Consider the following 20771-nt stretch of genomic DNA (forward strand, 5'->3'; position numbering starts at 1 on the left):
CTTTGGTGATGCAGTCCTCCAAACCATCATGGACTTGTCTCCTCAGCATCCACCTTGTTGTTGAGTTACTGCTTGGAAGTGTCATAGGGACAAAACACCCATAGGGACAGAACATCCCAAAGAATTCAAGTTACTGTAACATAAGTAACTTCTCCTTACTGCTTGTACCACCTTTGCTGCATCCCTTCTAATGACTGCTTACGGGCTAATCTTTTCACATGCCAAAGTGGGGGGAATCCGTTGCAGTCCCTTCCAAAGAACCCACAGAAAAGAGAGATGTGTTGCTGATGTTTACAAAACACTAGTGATAGTTCTTTGCATCTATGTTACTGTGCTCTTTTTATGGGAGTTTAAAAAACACAAAAAATGCCTGGGACTGATTGTTTAAAATTCAGGTCCATTGATATAGTGACAAAATACAACCTTCAGCTGTGTAAAAGATATTACCTCACCCACCTGGTCTCTCTAATATCCTGGGACCAACATGGCTACAACAACACTGCAAACAACCTTCAGCTGTATGAGTGGTAATATAAAATAGCACATAAAAATTGGCTAATGAGATCACTTAAGTACTGAGGCCTCTTCATGGGCTCATTTCACTTTGACATGATTATAAAACATAACTATTAATTTATTTTGCATGTTCTTGTTAATTATAATGGCATCCAGTAGTGCTACTGTAGTTAAGGCTCTCTCGTTTTTTCCATTGCGGGGATTGTCTTACTCAAGAGGTGGAACTGAGTTTCAGTAAGGAAAGGAATGTTTTCTTGTGTTCTCTTTTTTGTTTTAAATTTTTATAATTTAAAATTTCCTTTCTTTTTTAAACTGTCTTTTATAATATAGATTAATGCCTTGAAAATGTAACTTACAACGGCAGATACTGTGCATGTTAAAAATGATTTAAGTGTTTCTATCACTGATTTAGTGAATATGGCACAGTACATGTGCATTGTACAGTATTGTACAATGTATTGGACTGTGCATTGGTCAATACATTTTTAATAATGTACAAATGTGTATTGACATAATAGAAGTTATGACTTGATCCAAAAGGCTACCTTGCATTATATTTCAAAAATTGTTGATTAAAGACATTCAATAGAATGAGAGGTGCATACATTAGAAGGCTTCAGGATATGGCTTCTGAAAGAGATACACAGTTAATGATCCAGATCCTCAGCTGATATGGGTCAGCCCCACTTCACTGAAGTCAATGCAGCTAGGTTCGTTTACTCCAGCTAAGGATCTTACTTACTAATCACCACATGGAAATTTGGAACTAATTATGGAATGCGATAAAGTTAATCGGGGAATTTTGCGTATAATAGATAAATAAATATTAGCTACAAATAGTTTCTTTTTTTTTATCAGGCCAGTGATGCTGGAATTGATCTCAGACAGCACTCCAGTTCAAGGTTGAAATAAGGATATCTTTTTAAGGCCTGGAAGAAGGAGGTGAGTACAGTTCAAGCACTGAAAATCTATAAATGATGTTGCTTGTAGCATTTTTTCCCCTGTACAATCACTGTCCCTGGTTTACCAGTCCCTGTTCAGCTGACCCCATGCTGCTTCCTGTTATTCACAGAGATGTATTACTACTTGTAAGACTAGACTGTAGAGCAAGAGGAGTTAGCAGGTCTGGCAGTAAGGGAAGGATGGCCTCCCTCTTTCCCACTCCTCATATCCCATTTCCTTCTCCTTTTCCTCATTTTTCAGCCCCTTCCACAAAACTCAGTTGCAAAATGTAAATCTTCCAGCAATTCATTTGGAAGATTGAAGAAGACTTGAATGTGGTTAAGAGAAATTAAGAATCACTAATGATTTTTTGGCAGTAATAACCACAGTGATGCTTCAGTTATAAAAGCTGGGTCATTTGTCCTATAGCTTTTGTGGAAGAAGCTGAAAAATAAAATTATTCTTTTGTATTTCTATGATATTTCTATCAAAATGTAATATATTATTTTATACTAGATGTTTTGATTACACATCGCATTTACTATGCGTCTTTGTGTAGTAACACTTGTGGAATTGTACAATTGGTTTAGTTTTGTTTTAAATAAAGAATGTTTAGCGTGCACTAAATCCCAACAAAATGATACATTCATAATTTAAGACAGTTATTTTCTCTTTTAAAATTTGATGGCATACTCTTGGGTATTGAGAGGTTAAAGTTGAGTTTCACTGTATGGTTTCATGACACCAGCCACTTGAGCAACAAGATAATTAAACTGTCTTGGTCAGAAAAATCTTTTATACTAAAATATATATTTTAAAACATTTTTAGTATGTGAATACAATGAATCCCTGTGCTTGGACACCTCTACTTTGTTGAAATACCTATGCCCTATGTTCATTTGGGAACAGACACTACTCCTTGAACTCAAGGACCATGAGTTCACATGTTCTGATTGTGAGATTCGTGTACTCTGTACACTAGTGCTCTTGAGCTGCCTCAGACAGAGGGTCCAGCAGTTACGGCACTAGCCTGCGGGTTAGGAGACCCACATTCAATTCCATGGTTAGCTATAGAGCAAATCACTTAGGGACAGTTTCTAAGATATTTTAGGGGCCTAAAATATTCAGGTAGGTGTCTAGTGGGATTATCATTGCGTGTTAGGTGCCTAGTGGGATTTTTGAAAGTGCTTATCTGCATCTTCGGGTACCTAACTACCTTTAAAATCTGTCCGTTGATCTCTGTGCGCTTCAGTTCCCCACTTGTAAAATGGGGATAATAGTACTTCCCTGCCTCAGAAGAGTCCTGGAAGGGCATATACATTGAAGGTTGTGAGGCACTTCAGTACTTACAGTAATGGCGGCCAGATAAGGACCCTAAGATAGGTAGATCTGGGAAAGCATTCAGAGGGAATTGGTATACAAATGATAGATTATGAAACCCCCCATGTTTTTTTCAAAATTACCTACGTCTGGAACTGCCACAAGGAATTCTTTAAAAATATTCTGTGTTTCAATTGCGTATGTATTGCTGTAGACACAGTGAAAGGAAGACACATACATGGTAATTTTTCTAGTTGACTAAGAAATTTATTTATAGATACCAAACAAACAGCAACTGGTGCCTGATAGAAAGGAGCCCTTACAATTTGACTCCAATAGGACCTTCTGTAACTCCCTCCCCATTGCACCTCTTGGTCTCACCCTGGCACACCTTGCCAAGGCACTATTAAAGGAAATAGGCCCACTAGTATATATACACTAGTATTAGGAACCTTCAACTTCTATATGTAAGCACACACATCACTTTTCTGTGGTGATTTGATTCTTCTGAAATCTGTGGGAGGAGTGATATCCTGTTCCTTCTATCTGTGGCACTTAGTATCAGTGCACCTCACACTCTGCTTAATGTGTACGTATCCTCTCAACACCCCTGTAAGGTATGGAAGTGCTATTCATTCATTTTATAGGCAGGGCACTGAGGCATAGAGAGACTTAAGTGACTTGTCCAAGGTCACACGGGAAGTCTGAGGCAGATCAGGGACTTGAAATCAGGTTCGCCAAGTCCTAGGCTAGTGCCCTAACCACTGGACAATACTTCCTCTCTTGTTCCCAAACTCACCAGTTTTGGGAGCTCTTGGATACATCCCCCTATCTAATTGGCCCATTCATTGATTCCTCTGTAATAACTAGTGGCCACCCTCAGTCTGGCAAACCTAGAAACTGTAATGACATGATTAAAGGAAGGGGGTGAAAAACTGACTAGAAGCTCATGAACAAACTGAAGCAAACATAATAATGAAGAACCTGATACAAATACACACCATTAAACTCAGTAACGGGAGCCACAGCATCAACGTTCCCATCACTACTTCCACAATCAACTCCACCTTGCAGTCGTACCGCGACCCAACCCTGAATCTATGGTGAATAAAACAGACATCCTGAATCCTGCTTCGATGAATGAGAGGACAGGTGGGTGGGGAAAAGCTTTAGAAGCACAGGAAGGAGGTAAAAGACAGGATCTCTGTCTTGGTCTTGGTCTTATGGTGACTATAGTGACAAGGTGGCCCATGGAACACCATATCTAGTCACATGGCACTCATCCAACTGGGGGTAGCAGCAAGTGATGTCACCATCATAGCCCTGCCCCCTCCTTTTAGTGTTGGAGTCTGCCTCTTTTGAAGATCAGCTAGTCAGTCAAGTTGGTGCTACTGGTCTCCACAGTGATGGTTAAAATGGGACAGTGCTGCCATTGTTGCTCTCTTCACCCATTGGCTGGTAAGGGGGAGAAATTCCTTTCTTTCCCTCTGTCCCCATCCTGTTGATTCAGGCAAGCAATGCCCAGTGGCATAAAGTGCTGGGCTGAAGCCTAAAGGACTAGGCAAATATGATAGTATCACCTGTGGTAAATAGTACAAGAAATGACATTTTATTTTAATTGCAGCTTTAACAGTCAGGTAGGTCAGGACATAGTGTGCATCACTTTATAGTGAACATAGACATAGGATTGGGATATATGGGACAGAAATATGGAATCTGCATATGTTACATATTTAAAAGTAGTCCTGCATGTACAAAATGGTTTTGTGTTTTTTTTTCAAGCTACCGTGTATACTATCCAGTGCAGAAAAGTTTAGGACACAAAGCAGATCAAACTCTCTGCTTTCTAAGCGATGATGGAAAATTCTCTATATTTACCAACGACGTGTCTTTCGGAGAGGCATATTAGTCAATTTCTCCATAGTTAATGTCCCATATTCTGGAGAACTGTTTGTTTATGGTAGGAATATATTTGTTACACTGGCAAGCTGCAGTTACAATCTGGTCAGCCAACAACAGCTATTTCAGCAAAAAGAAAAAAATTGGCTGATTTTCTGGAGATTTACCATGTTCTGCACCAAGTAATGCCAGAAAAGCAATAATACTGACTTGTGTACCTATAATAGTTTGGCAATATAATTTTGTTAAATTCCAAAATGTCTGGACTTTAAGGCAGTCCTACCACATATGGATGAAAGTAACTATTATTCTGTTTCCTTTCCAACAGAGGTCAGTCTGTTTTTGCCCATAATTTGCAGTTAAATACAATCAATACAAAATTGTTTTATGTACAGAAAGCCAACATGTATTTGGCTTTTCTAGTAATAGGTTGTTTATTTCTTGCATTAACGTGGGAGGGCCTAAGGTGGTTTTTCAAAAAGCAAAGAATGGTAAATTTTGAACGCAAGTTCTTCCATATCCCATTTACATTTCTGGAGTGTCTAAGGGACAGAACACAGTTTCTTTGTACTGATAAAATAGATGTACATCAGAAGGACATCCTACTTAGGGGTAAATTTTCATTTTACTTGTAGTGCCTGCCTTAGAACAAACCACTTAACTGGAAAACAGCATATCTGGTTGGAAAATTTTGAAATTTAGACAAGAATGGGGAAAATTGGAAAAAAATGCTTTCAATTTTCAGACTGGATTTAAAAAACAGGGTGGCTACACAATTTTCCCTCTTCATCCCAAAGGAACATAATTCTTTCTTTAGAACTGTTACAGTTGAAGGCTTAGTTTTCTAGCTCTGGCTTCCCACAAAAATGCTTATGGCTGCATTGCATAGTGTTGCACTCTGTAGAATATCTAACATTGGTGTGCATGAGGTTCTGAGTTTGCATCAGGAATGATCTATTTGTCTTTTGTTGCACACTGTTTCTCGCTTATGGGATTCCCTTCCAATTCTGATGCAAAAAGTCACTTCATTCAAATCTCTCCTTCAGGCTTGCTTTTTACACAATTCTCATTAGAATTGAGGCAATAATGATGATTTCTTTACAAAAAGGGTTAATTGACTCACCAAGATGTGCATGTGCTTAAAACGAATAATCACCATCTTGTAATCCTTCTTCAACCTTATCCTACCATCTCTTTGTTAACCCAACTTTACCATCTCGCACTTGAATTTTGATTGTAAGCTTTTTGGGACATGTCCCATATCTTTTTGTTGGTTCTCTAAAGTGCCTTACTGTATCCGTGTATTTTTTTTTCATGCCAGTTTGTGCTGTAATTGAAAACCAACCCAGAAGGGACACTTTGCTTTAGGAACTGTGTTTTTCTCCTTGAATAGCCTCTCCATTCAGAGTTGTAATGCCCTTTTTGGGGTGAATGACCTACTGAGCGGCTTCCTTCAAGACCTATAATGTTAGGGCAGCTGGTACTTTCAGTGACCCATTCATGACCTGGGAGCTGATTCAGCTTTTCTAAATAAATTTGTGCCATCCCTCGTGTGAGTCTTTCTTTTGGTTTTAACGGGAGGAACCATTGGGGTCCAGCTGCATCTGCTTCATGATCTTTTACATAGAAACGGTGCGTTGAGAAAAAAACTTAAGGAACTTTCTATATTGGGGTATTTCCTGTTGCAGTGCACTATATTTCAGCTACCGTACTGATTACACTACATAACTAACAGTATAACTCATATACAATTTTGTATTCTTTGTATTTCTAGACTCTCTTTACTTACCAAGTACTATCTGTCTGTACATTTTCAGCATGAACAGTATAATATTGACATGTCCGGAGGTGAAGGGACATCGCTTATAGTTCCCTTGCAAAAGACCTGGACTTGGAAGCTATGCAAGGACTCATGGTTTGTTGGCCATCAGGTGCATTACAGAGGTGTGAAGCATTTGGTCTCCAGGGGATTATATGAGTAAGTCTGCCAGCTGGTTTATGGAGTGGCATTAACTATATCCTAGAGGAAGCTACACATTCCTGGCCAGAATGTGATTGCTGTGATAACAGCATAATCGGAGGGGAGGGGAATAGGGATAATGCGAGAAGAAAAATGTTGGACTTCTTTCCCCAGAAATAATTGGGTGGGCTAAACTCTAATTGCTACGAAGCAAGAAGAGCAACATAAAAACAATACTTGACTTTTTGTTAGAATTTTTTTTAGATAAAAGAAGGACCCATTTATTGTAACATTTTGAATTATCTGTGCAAGATAATCATAGTCAGCTGCAAATTACTGATATTTTAGGAACTTACTGAAACATTTTTAATGGAATCTTAAAGCGAAGGCAACTTTCTTTTGTCAAAATCAAAAGTAGTTTACATTTATAAAATCAAATTTGTGGCCTGGAACTACTAGGTAGTAAATTTTTGCTATGATTATACAAAGTAGCAAAATATGGATTTTAACTGGCCTGCTTTTCAATTCAACTGAACATTAAGTACATTCTTAATGGTCTGATTTGCTGGAAAGAGCACTATTACAATAATCTGCTTTTTACAGCCCATATCAAATGTGAACTTGCATCACTTATTACAAAGTTTGTGCTTTGGGAGACATTTTCATGGCATCTAGGAGTGATGCCATACAATTTTTAGAGTTAGTCCTTAATGATATCATCTTCAGAAATGAGTTGTTGCTCAAACACACTGATTATTTTGTGGTTTATATCTAATCCAATAGCTATATTTAAAATGTCATAGAAATCTGTAGGGGAAAGCATGTTGAAAAATGCTGTTGCCCCAGTAATTGTATAAAACTGTTATGGAAGAGATGATATATATCTTAAATTCTTAAATATTTTTAGGGCTCCTTGCTGTGTCTGACACAAATTCATAATTTTTAACTGACTGGAATACAGGTTTTTAAATGTTGCCTGCTTGAGAACAGAGGGCTATTACTGTAGTTGTCATGTAAAATAAAGTTAGAGTCTGGAGCCCCTTTCTAGCTGTCAGCTATATTAAGAAGCTACTGGTGTGTTGAACTAGGCACCCGTATTGTATAAGCAGTGTATTGTAGTGTCTAGGGAGAATTTTCTTTCTCTTCATTGCTGTTTTATTAGGCCTTGCTCGCTCATTCACTGTTGCCCTGTCTTACTCCAGCTTTCTAGCTGCAACTCACAGCACAGTAGGTCTAATGTAGATTGACGCCTTTGCCAGACGACTGATTGAAACTTGTGTCTCATAGTTGCTAATGCTCACTGAACCATTTTATTGAAGATAAAGTAAATAAAATAGATTGCCATATGAGAATTCTCTGAAATCAAATGGAATAATTTGACAGGTTTAAGCCCATGGAAAAGGCAAAGCGTTGAAGCAGACGGGAATGCTTTTTTATGCACAATATACCAGGAAAAAGGGTCTGCTGTGTTTGATCTTAAAATATTAATGTTTTTACCAAAAATTGTAATCATTGGAAACATTTAGCATAGTCTCCAACTGAATTTGTATTTTGCTTCAAATGTTACTTTTCTTAAGAGATGCTTTATTTTTCTTTCTTTTTTGTAACAAAGGAGTGTATTGTGCTGATTTTTTTCTTATTGCGCCTATAAGACTTAGTGTGTGGATCACTAGCTTTTTAGAATTTAATAAAAAGAACATATTTTTACAGTACACTGTACAGTCTTCAAGTTTAAATAACAGTAAACTCGTTCTTTGGGAAACTGATTCTGTGGGATAGTGCTAAGTGGGTGTATTTTATAGAAAACTTTTTTATGAATTTATTTAAACAGTAATGCAGTTTGTGACTTACAAATAAACAGCTACAATAGGATTGTAGTATTTTTAAAACTGTGTAATGCAATACAGTAAAAGAAAAATTGATAATAGCCATTGTTACAGACAATGTACAGTCAAGAATAAACAAATGCACTCACAGAATTTCTCTTGGGTAAAGATATAATGTGGAAAAGCTTTTATAATATGCCCCAGTTAGTCTTCGAAATAAACCAGTATATAATAGTAAAAGAGTGATGGCACATTAGCTTTAATATTGAGTATTCCTAATCTTTATCTGGATTGCACTGAATCTTGGTCACTTTGCTCGCACTGGTTATTTCATTGGAGCTAATTGGACTCCAGCAGAGAGCGGGGTGGCCAGGATATATTGTGGTTAGTTTAAAATGATGAATTATATAAAATCCAGACACTAAATTGTGTAATATAATAAATTAAATTAAAATTATTTTTTTTGAAAAAGTGAAGATAATTGCATTCTAAACCTTCATTTTCAAACATTAATAATATTGAAAAAACTCTTTTTGAACTGACATTTTTAATGCTTGTTCTCTGCTCAGTTTTCTTTGATTTTTTTTTGAAAACTTTAAGAAAATCTAATGAACTTATTTTGAGTTAGACAATCATCTGAATAATTTATATTTTTGAACAGAAAATTCAAATGTTTCATAACCAGAAACTATGTGGTACTCAATGACAATGTAATGTTGGCTAGTTTTGAAGAATTACTGTTGTGAATGAGTTATTTGAAAATAACATACAGTTGAGAGTTGGTAAATTGGAAATAAACACTGAGAAGGGATTTCCAGTTTTACCGTTAACTGATGTACATAACAGTGAGGTTCTGCTGGCGTGATAAGTGGCAGGGACAGTATAGGTTACACCATCTTTCTAGTGAACCAGTGGAGGACTTCAAGATCATATTGTGACTAAAGCTGGTAGAAAAATTTGAACAGTGCTGTCAGTTTTTCCTCTTCTTGTGTCATATTTTCGAGAAAAAATTCCAGTCATCTCCACCTGTAGCCCTGTCCCTTGCATCAGCTAATCTCTAAGAAGAGCTATCTTGCCTCTCTGTTGCTTCTGTCATGGTGGTGGCAACAGGTGTGTGGCCAAATGCACGATGCTTCCACAGCATTTCTGTTGGGACATTGGCTACAAAACAACTATCTGATGGTAATAGCTTTCAGTTGCTACCAAGCAGACTGGATTTGAACTGGGGATTTAGAGGTGAAAAGCTCTGTATCGCAGTACACCAATCCAATGAACAATTTAAAAGTTAAATGTTCAGTATTTCAAGGACCTAGGAGAGGAAGGATTAAAGAAGCCCTTTATTTGATTCCGAGCCATCCAGAGAAGAAGAGGCTGGATCTGTGCATTATGTTGCTCTGATCCTGCAGTTGACAGAGTCTGGGTGAAATGGTGTACCTGCACTGGAACCTCAGTGAATCAGTGATAGGATTAGGACCTTATCCTTGTTTACTCATTGGGATTCTATGAGATTAGATCTATATATGCCATATATACATATATATATATATATATGCCTGTTTGCCAGGAGCTGGGAATGGGCAACAGGGGATTACCTGTTCTGTTCATTCCCTCTGGGGCACCTGGCACTGGCTACTGTCAGAAGACAGGATACTGGGCTAGATGGACCTTTGGTCTAACCCAGTATGGCTGTTCTTATGTACATTACAATAAGAAAGTAGCGTGTCTTTCCAATAACCCTTCAGTCTTGGGGTGCTTAACCGCAAGTAAAGGTATCTTTCTGTCTCACTTCAATTTTCTGCCCTGCTTCAATTTGGACAGCAGTTAGTTGATTTTCAAGAATAACTTGGTGACAAAACCTGAGCGCGTACAAAGGAGATAATGTAACCCAGGAAACAAAACACTTTTACAATATTTATAGGTTCTCTCTTGCTAAGAAAGAGTTGCTGACATTCATTAGCGTCTTTCCTCATTTTTGGAGAGCATCAGGGGAATATTTAACAGCTAAATATGGTAGGTGTTAAATGGACTGATATTTCAGCTCATTTTTAGTACATTTAAAGGGGGAAATTGAGTGAACAGTTGCTATAAACGTTGTTGAAATGCATATGGAAACTCTTATATTTCTAAAGTTGAATATGCAGCTTGACAAGGTGCTGAACTTCTTTATTATTTTGATCAGATTGTGGGTACATGTATCGGCAGATAATGGTTGGATAGGAAGGTATAATACACATGATCAGTAGTTTACTATCCTATGTCAGTGTTCTCTAATGTCCAGAAATTTTCTTCTCGAGTAGACATAAGAATGACCAAACTGGGTCAGGCCAATGGTCCATTATCCCAGTATCCTGTCTTCCAGCATAGGCCATGCCAGATGCTTCAGAGGGAATGAACAGAATAGGGCAATTATAGAGTGATCTATCCCTTGTTCTCCAGTCCCAGCTTCTGTCAAGCAGAAATTTACATAGACCTGAAGGATGGGATTTAAGCCATGACCATCTTGGCTAACAGCCACTGATGGACCTAACCATCATAAACTTATCTAATTCTTAATAAGGATTCTATGAATATGTCACAGTGGAGAAGAGATGGTGATCATCTTTGCTTCCTTGTCCCTTTCAAGACAGAAATTACTTCTCATATCTCCACTTGCTACTGCTTTTGGCTTTGTTGTCATATATCATTTTTATTTCTTGGCATAAAGTCAGCCAAATCCATTTTATTTTTACAGTAAATAATTTAAAAAATACTCAACCCAGTCAAAGGCTTTTTTTCCCCTATTTTTAGACAAATATTCTTTTTTCAAGTCTTGATCTTCATTTCCTATTTAAAGCCACAGGCTGAGAATTTTGGTAATTCATACAAGTCTTGATATTCATTTCCTATTTAAAGCCACAGGCTGAGAATTTTGATAATTCATACAACAGACATTGTCATCCTATCAGAGCCTGTAAACTGGGTGTCTGCCCATACTGAGGGACAAATTTTCCTTACCATGCCTGAAGGAAATAGAATTGGGGAGCTCAGGAAGGACACCGCTTTCCATCTCTCAGTCTGACTGCTGCTGGGGAGAAGGTTTTACAATACACTAGGTACTGAAAGCATGGAAGAAGTGCAGTGGCATGGGTTTTGCTTCTCAAGTGTGACAGGGGAATTGGATGAATTACCTTTCCCTGAGTGTCTCCTGGTTGGAGTTTTTCTTTTTCTGTAATTTATGAAGTTGGTGTTGATATCTCTCCCTGCAGAAATTCAGTCAAGCCAGCTTCCCTCTGCTGAGTTATATGTACTCTAACTAGAATTGTGATGGTGTGACAAAGTTCCTCCTCTGCCTTGGTGGGTCCTGTGCTTATTGGCGGATTTGCTTGCCTCAGAGGTTCACAGCAGCCCTCAGTTTGGCCACTTTCGTGGCTCAAATCTGCCATTCACTCAGTTAGCCTCATCACTGGCCAGCATGGGGAAAAGGAAGAACAATCCCCACGGTCTCTGCTGATCCACCTAGTGGATCGGGGAACAGGCCAGAGACTTTCCCCTCTTGTGGAACCCACAGTCCAGGTCAGTGCCTCTGGTATCAAGTAGGGAGTTGGGGGGATGGAGGGAACCCGGGCCTGCCCTCTACTCCGGGTTCCAGCCCAGGGCCCTGTGGATTGCAGCTGTCTCAGTGGCTCCTGTAACAGCTGCATGACAGCTACAACTCCCTGGGCTACTTCCCCATGGCCTCCTCCCAACACCTTCTTTATTCTTACCACAGGACCTTCCTCTTGATGTCTGATAATGCTTGTACTTCTGAGTCTTCCAGTAGTACACCTTCTCACTCTCAGCTTCTTGTGCCTCTTGCTCCCAGCTCCCTGCACGCACCCCACAAACTGAAGTGAGCTCCTTTTTAAAATGCAGGTGCCCTGATTAGCCTGTCTGTCTTAAATGATTCTAGAGCTTCTTGACTGGCTGCAGGTGTTCTAATCAACCTGTCTGCCTTAATTGTTTCCAGAAAGTTCCTGATTGTTCTGGAACCTTCCCTGTTACCTTACCCAGGGAAAAGGGACCTTCTTAACCTGGGGCTAATATATCTGCCTTCTGTCACTCTCCTGTAGCCATCTGGCCTGACCCTGTCACAGTGGCCTTTGAGAAACTATGTGATCCCTTTAATTGAACAGTGAGTTTAAAGCTCTGAACCTCTCAGTTACATTGTTGTAGGTCAGTATTGCCACAAAATAGTTAAGTGACAGTTACTTTCAGTAACTACTGAAAGTACTACTTTCAGTTGTTTGCAGTTACCTTAGAATATGAGGCATGGTCGCAAAAAGCTCAAAATGAAGACAAGTAGTTTTGGCAGCAGTACCAAGAGGGAGACACTGAGTCTTATACCATGATAAGAGCTCTTATACATGGTATATACTTTTATTTATAATTTAATTAGAATTTTTCAATTATTTCAGAATTGAAAAATGGCTTTTAAAAAAAATGGATTGAACAAGCACCTCAGCTGATATTTTCCATCCATGCTGGAAGAAAGACAGGAGGGCCATGGTTGTGGTTTTATTAGGCTGCAACTATATTAACCTATAATATCTGGGAATATTCAGCAACAAATTGTTCAGTGCAGGGTGTTGGCTCCATGCTGATCTTGATGTAGGAGCCCCTAACTCCCCTTACTCAGCTCCTATAAGGGATGCTTTCCTTCAAACCCTTTTTCAATCCATTTTCTCTTATAAGCAAATCCCTTTCTGACTGAGTATCTGCACTGGACATCTGACACAAGTTTTATGTATTAATATACAACATTGTAACCTAACCCCCCTACTCCAGCCCATTGGGTCCTAGACCAGCTGTAGGGAAGGTGGAAAAAAAAACAACATCCCAGCTTGGCCAAATCTGGTGATGAGGGAAGCCTCTCAAGGAAGAGGAGCAGCTAGTGTAATGCCCACAGGGATCACAAGGGAACCTGGTCCTTTTGCCAAGTGCATGAGTGGGTGAGTGCTGCCAGCTCAATCCTTGTATTGAGGGCCTCTTCATGGCTGCATGGGGTATAAATAGGGTTGCCAACCCTCCCGTTTTTGCCTGTTGTTTCTCAGAATTAGGTTCTATCTCCCAGATGCTACAAAAGCCAAACCGGGAGATTTTAGGCTGCTAAAAGTCCAGCGGCGCAGGCTCCCTGCCTGCCCCGGCCCTGTGCTGCTCCCAGAAGCGGTCTGCAAGTATCTGTGGCTCCGGGGGTGGGGGCAGGGCTTTGCACACACTGCCCGCGCCCTGAGCGCTGACTCCACAGCTTCAAATGCCTGGGGCCACAGGGACATGTAGTCCGCTTCCAGGAGTGGTGCGGGGCCAGGGCAGACAGAGAGCCTGCCTTAGCCCCTCACCAACGACTGGGAGCCGCCCGAGGTAAGCGCTGCCCATACCCTGTCCCTCACCCCAGCCCTGAGCCCCTTCCTGCACCCAACTTCCCTCCCAGAACCTGCACCCCAATTCCCTGCCCCAGCCCTGAGTCCCCGCCCAGAGCCTGCACCCCCACCCCCTCCCACACCCCACCCCTCTACCCCAGCCCTGAGACCCCTCCAGCAGCCAAACTCCCTCCCAGAGCTTGCACCCACACCCTCTCCTGCACCCCAACCCCCTGCCCCAGGCTCAGCCCAGAGTCCCCCTTCCACACTCCGAACTCCTTGGCCCCAGCCCAGAGCCCGCATCCCCTCCCGTACCCCAACCCCCTGCTCCATCCTGGTGAAAGTGAGTGAGTGTGGGGGGATGGAGTGAGCAGGGTGGGGCCTAGGAGAAGGGGCAGGGCAAGGCAAAAGCGGGGCCTCAGGGAAGGAGTGAGGTAGCGGGCAGGGCAGGATGTTTGGGTTTGTGTGATTAGACATTTGGCAACCCTAGGTATAGATACTTTCCCACTCTTCCAGTCAGCAGGATGGACTGTGCAGTGACCTTGTCCTGAGCTTGCCCCAACTTCTTCCTGCCCCTCACTGTACACTTTCTCCCTTCTATCCACCTGCCGTAAGGGAATCCTTAGTCAGGCAATACCCCTTTTTTTCCAGCTAGCCGGACAAAAAACCCACTCACATAAAGGTTGCAGTGGGCACATTGTCCTAATTTGTGTGTGACAAAGATTCCAAATATTTTCTTCACAAGTCAATCAGGATTCCTCTGTCTTTTAGGTGAATTCATTACAAAACACTCATAAGAAATCCTTAAAACATTTGGGATTCATGAATCTGTTTGTGATTAGGCTGGTAATAATTTATGTTGAGGAGGAAAAAATATCTCTTCTGATAATGAAGGCCTGATTCAGGAAAGCATCCCTATTCAGGACAGCACATAAGCCTACGCATAAATCATATTGAAGGTAATGGTACTTCAGCACATGCTTAAGTGCATTGCTGAATGGGGAGTGAAGATGTAACAAACAGCCATTGGTGCAATATATTTACACATTAAAAATACACATGGACCACATGGACTTCTTGTCATTTACATGCACAAATGCAAGGGTTTTCATGCACACCCATTGCTACTGCAGGTGAAAATATTTCCTCAAATATTTTAGTTTAGTTTAGTATCTAACATCTAAGCTATTAAGTGTTAAGAAATATAAAACTCTAATAAATTCCAGACTGTTGTGAACAAATAAAAAAGTAAAGCATACGTTCCTATAGTGTCTGCATATTTTATAATATTATATTAAATATAAAGAAGATAAATATTGAAAATGGATTTCTAAACAGACAGCTGGTGTATATTCATTCTCTAAAAAATCACGTTTCTGGCATTGCACAGTAACCGTCATGTAGCTTTACTTCAATTGCCTGATTCACTGATATGGTTTATATTTGTTATATGTGCTGTTAATTTCTCTTCATCCAACACACCTGCTGGTAGTTTGTGCCATATCTGCAAGTGTCTACTTTTCCAAAAGCATAACAATTAAGATTATAATAGGACTGTGGGTGATGAAAGCAAAGTAGGAGATACTGTCTGTATTCAAGCTATATAATAATAGAGATGAAAAATTATTTAAATTATTTAAATACTTGTATTACCAGATATTGTTATCATTGCTATTTTTATAGTTGATTGTTTTATATGGTTAATATAACAGAAGAGTTAAAAAAAAAGTTTGACCTCATTTGACCTTTTAGACATTCAGTCAGTTAAAAGGTTTGTAAGACGTTTAATTACCAAATGGTATGATCATTATTCATCTCATCATTTGATATATAATGTCAAGTGAATTGCTTCCCTGGAGTGCAGTGTGTTTCACAGATCAATAGATTTAGTAAGAGCTTGAAGGAGAGCTTTAAACATTCATAGAAAAGAAGGAAAAGTATATCCCTCACAAAATGGTGTATGTAGTTTATTGTGTGAGCTTTATGCAGTTACTGTTTTATTTTCTTCCTAAGAATGCAAAGCCTTGTAACAATGCTTTCATTAAAACATTTTAACCTCTCCATTGAAATTATTATACTGTTACCATCTCTGTACTGTACATACACTAAACATAATACAGTATTTTTTATCTTTAAAAGGATATCTTGGGTATATTGAGTGTATTGTGGATACAGCTCTGTAGGAGTCTAATTGTTAAACATTGTTCTCCTTATAACACACATCATCCTTTGTCACACAAAACACCATAAATAGCATGGCAAGAGATTGTCTTAATACAGTACAAATGTTTGTTTAATGAACATATTTTTTATATTTTCTACATATTTTTCTTATTTCCAGTTAGTTTTAACAGTTTTCCCTTTTTTGTTCACTCTACTTTTCAAGGATTTTTTTTTTAATAGACGGGGTCTGTTCTTTATTGGTTTAGTAAATGTGTGTTCATTTTATCAATGTATAACTTGTAAGAGTAATTTCTGATGGCATGATAGATTTTTCTCTGTTGCACAAACTATATAAGATGGGTGTAAATGTATTTACTTATACATCTCCTTGTGTATTGTATTGCACTTGTGTACATCTTGTGTGGAGGAGCCATCATACAATAGCATATATTTGACCTTTTCTTCTTTAAACACACATGAGAAGATTTTCTAGATCATCTCAGAGAGATTTATTGCATGGTCTAGCCACTAATCTTTGGCATTACTTCTCCTGTAAATGTTAGCTGCTTTATACTCCACACTGCTTTGTCTTGATTTACCAGATGAGGTAATTGCTTTTCTGCTCTTTTTCTTTCATCACCTTCTTCAAATCCTTTCCCCCCATTTACTTTTATATCCACCAAGATGCACCTCATCTTCAAACTTTTACCTTCTTATTGGCACTGGTGAAGAAGAGCTGTAACCCAGCTGTCTTGAGTGGAATATCTGTAATGCAGAAACATTTGCAGGTAAAATTCTGCTTCCTCATTCATCTGTCATTTATAACCCATCAGCTACTCAAAGATGAATTTGAAGTGTGAACAATATCTAAGCTTCCTTGATCCCTTGCTCTTGTCCTTTTTCTTGAGCTGCAAAGGGAAGGCCATGTTTCTGAAGCTTCTTATTTCTCAGGCCTAGCTACAATAACTCTCATGGGAGCCTACTGATGTTGGAGGAAGAAAATTCTTACCTATTTTTTAGAACAACCTGGAAAATATGTCAGGAGACTTTTACAGGCTTAGATGTTCACTGTATGGAATTCCAGTAAATATAAAATCTAATTTGGTGGGCTCTTTGCACCAGCATTGTTCAAGGTCAGATGAACTTGTGTAAAGTACAAGCGTCTCAGATATCACTCCTCTGTTTCCTGTGCTGGTTTTACAGCAATTGTTTTGTAATTCAGTAATTCAAGTAATACCAAATTCAGTGACAATAATATTAACAGAAAAAAATACTCAGAATTATTGTTTTCAAATACTTCATGCATATCTCCTGCTTTTGCCATCTTATGTTACCACTTGCAAACTTATTAACACAATTACTGTTGGCATCCTGTGGAAACAGCTAGTAATTGGTGACACTCAGTCTCTTGGGTTTGATTTTACAAGGTACTGAGTACTCGGGACCCAGTCCAGCAAAGTACATGCTTGCTTTTAAGCATGTGAATAAGTGCTTGATTGAATTGGGCTAGAATGCTCAGTATCTTGTAGGATTGAGCCAATAGATACCAATGCCATCTGTTGCTAAAACACTCATCTGTTGGTATTTTCATTGTTTTGCCAAAGGAACCAACCAACCAGCACTAAGTTAGCATACAACAATATATGTGCTTTGTTTGAGGCCCTCATTGAGAGAAGCATAAAGTTACTTAACTTCCACATCAACTCAGTATCATAATTTGGTGGGTGGGTTTGCTAGGAGAGTAAGGGCAGAGGCTTCAGCAATGGCAGAGTAAAGTGAACCATCAATTGACCATAGCAGCAGTGAGAGATAATTGAAACTTTGACAGTATTTGTATCAAGGAGGAGTACACTGATAATGAGTGGAGGTCACTAAGTCAAAATAACATCTGTCTTTCTTCCATCATTGAGGCCGTGGTCACATCTCAATAGTTAGGGTTGAGTTCCATTTTGCACTTAAGGCAGGTTTTCAATCTTTTTGTTATGTATGAAAAATACATTATATGGCCCACACTTACAGAGCGTGACTCTTTGAACACACAGTGAATTTTCTGAGAATTTACAAGAAAATCTGTTAGTTACTTTGCATTAAAATATACTTTAATAGACTACTTGTGTTAGCCTTTTTTGTCTCAAACTACTTTTGTGTAACCCAAGAACAGACACTGAACTTCATATGTACTTAAAATTAATTGAAATCTCATGCATAGGCTACATTTGATGACATTAGGTTGTAATAAACCAAGTTATTAATGATCGTTGTGTCTAATTTTTATGGATTATATAGGCGATAGCCCCAGAGTCAGATCAACAGCTCAAGTAATTCGTCAGTGGGGCCATTGTGACTTCAGGGATAACTCAAACAATCTCCAAGCTTCCTGTATAAATTGCATGCAACCGTTCTTTTGTTTGTAATGAGTTAGTAGTATGAAATAGATTTGCCAAGAATTCTCACTGGTATATTCCTTGGTCACTGTTCCTTAAAGGTCCATTGCTACATACTAGCTTGGGCGCTCCTAAAGCAGAGGCATTTAGGCTCAGGAGCTGTCTTTCCTCCCCTATAGATAAGGCTGCCATGGCATAGTTTAAAAATGACTTTGTCAGCTCCCAAAAGGCCAGATAAAGGATATATAGATCCTAGTTCAGGTCTTGGCATCCCAGTTAAGAATTACAGGTGAGAGAACCAACCAGAAAAGGACAGACTGAATAAATCAAGAGGTGCTAAGGGACAGAGGAGATACTGCAAGAAAATCTTGAAGCATTACTACAGTTGACCATGTCTGATGTTCATCAAATAAGGGGCAGATCGCAGGGAAAATCCAAATTCTAGAGAGACAGATGGGGCTTCAATATTATTGGCTTATTGAATTGAATACAACTCCAAAACCAAGGTTGTTGATATTCCCTGCTTATTCCAGCCAATTGAAACACCAGAGTATGAAGATAGCAATATATCTCCTGCTTCATCTTGTGACAACTGAGGTCCTTGGAAACAAGAAAACTTAGAATGCTGCTCCATCCTCTTCCCATACCCAACTCGTCTAGAGAAGATAGAACAGTACTTAATCTCAACTTCTTGCATGGATTCCTCCAGATGTTAAAGTTCAGGAGTGAGACATTAAAATTAATCTCAGCAGCGATCTCCCAAGAGAACTTGCTGTTTTCAGTAGATCAGAACCACACCTATTTACACGTTACTGTATGACCCTCCTACCAGCAATATGTCTGCTGCATGCAAAGCAGATAGTCACCAGTATGCTTTTTTTAACCCTTTGCCCCAGCTTCCTCTTTAAAGGTGTTCATAAAAGTGTTAGTTACCACTGTGGCTTTCCTCAGGCAGGAAAATCTGCATATATACCTATTCTATGACAACCTACAAATCACAGCACCTTCCTAGAGAAGGCACACAAAGAAACTTGTTGTACAACCCAGATTCTAGAACAACAAGGATCCGTCAACCCTATCCAGAGTCCAATGATTCCATGCAGTTAATACTATGTTTGAGTGTTACCATAGATTGCAGACTCCACAGAGGTTTGCCTATCAGAAGACAAGATCCAAAAGGTAGTGGCCACAATACACAGTGGAAGCTGTTCTCCAGTAACATCTATCAGGACTCTAATGTCTGTGATTGGGCTGAAGGTGCTTTGCACTCATAACCTTCTGGGGGTGAGACACCATGTGTCCTCTCCAGACGTTTATCAATATTCTGAGTTCACAGGGCCCGTTAATCCTGTCTTCCCTAGTCACAATATTAAGATCCCTCTCTTGGTAGTACAGGGAGGGAGGGGGCAGAGGAGGAGGTTGGAAAGCAGGTACCTGGAGGCCACAGTTTAGCAGAACCAGACAGAGGCGGGGGTAACATCGGATGCAAGGGAGCTCTGTCAGAGACTGATTCCATTCAGATTACAGAGATCTTCTGTAGTATCAATTGGCTCAAGCTCAGAACAATAAAATGTGCCTAAAGTCCCTAATTTCAGGCTTGATCAACCAAAATGTATTGGTGATGTCCAACATATTAATAGTGGCCTGTATAAATGAGCAAGGAGGTACCAGATCTTCAGCTCTGCTACAGAAATTCAGCCCTTTCTATTCGTTGGCAGAAGAGAACCTCCTGTCCTTTTAAAGCCCTACACCTAAAAGGGGAATTGAACATCAAAGCAGACTGTTTAAATAAGCGGAGGTTAAAATGGTGCATTTCAGAAGCTTATAAAGTCAGAAGCCTTGATTTCCCCTCAAACATGTATGCTCATTCTCTCACAGCTATGGCAGCCTGCTGATCTGAAGACTCACATGTAGTATAAAAAAGATATGCATGTAAGCCTGGCTACCTCATTTCCTGTCTGTACCTTAACTGCGTTTTACAAATTAAACGTGTAGATCACATCAGTCATTGTCTTTGGAAGGACAGTGTGGTTATCCAACAGAAACAGAAAACCTATCTTCTCCAAATTGTACATTATTTATCTACTTCAGTTGCTCCTTGGCTAGACACTGCTATTGGAAATCCCCTTGCCATGGATCCGTGGATTTTCCTTATGTGTATGGGGGCGGGGGAAAAGGAGGGAGGGTGAGAAATAGGAAATTTTATCTTAGCTTACCTGACCATTTCCTTTTTTCTAGGTGAAAAGTATGCAGATTTCCACTGAGGAAAGGGTTATGTATTGAACCTCTCCTCCTTTTCTAGCACTATAGTTGTCTGCCAGTAGCTAGGATGAAGCTTGAAGATGGTCTGCAGCAGGAAGTGTTTCTCTGAATTACTTGCTGTGTT

General features: G+C 39.4%; 1 protein-coding gene across 15 annotated transcripts in view; it reads left to right on the forward strand.

Annotated features, from left to right (window-relative positions):
- Positions 1–20771, forward strand: part of FOXP2 (forkhead box P2) — a 557106-nt gene that overhangs the window by 169488 nt on the left and 366847 nt on the right. For 13 of the 15 annotated variants that reach the window (XR_007354635.2, XM_075124431.1, XM_075124433.1 and 10 more), the window contains exon 3: positions 1375–1458. The exons of 1 other annotated variant lie outside the window; for it this stretch is intronic. The gene's annotated coding sequence lies outside the window, so the exon portion shown is untranslated. Of the gene's footprint in view, positions 1–1374; positions 1459–6494; positions 6656–20771 lie in introns of all 15 variants that reach the window. One more of the 15 variants, XM_048836113.2, reaches the window with a different exon arrangement.

Source organism: Caretta caretta, chromosome 1, assembly GCF_965140235.1.
Source record: "Caretta caretta isolate rCarCar2 chromosome 1, rCarCar1.hap1, whole genome shotgun sequence".
Taxonomy (NCBI): domain Eukaryota; kingdom Metazoa; phylum Chordata; order Testudines; family Cheloniidae; genus Caretta; species Caretta caretta.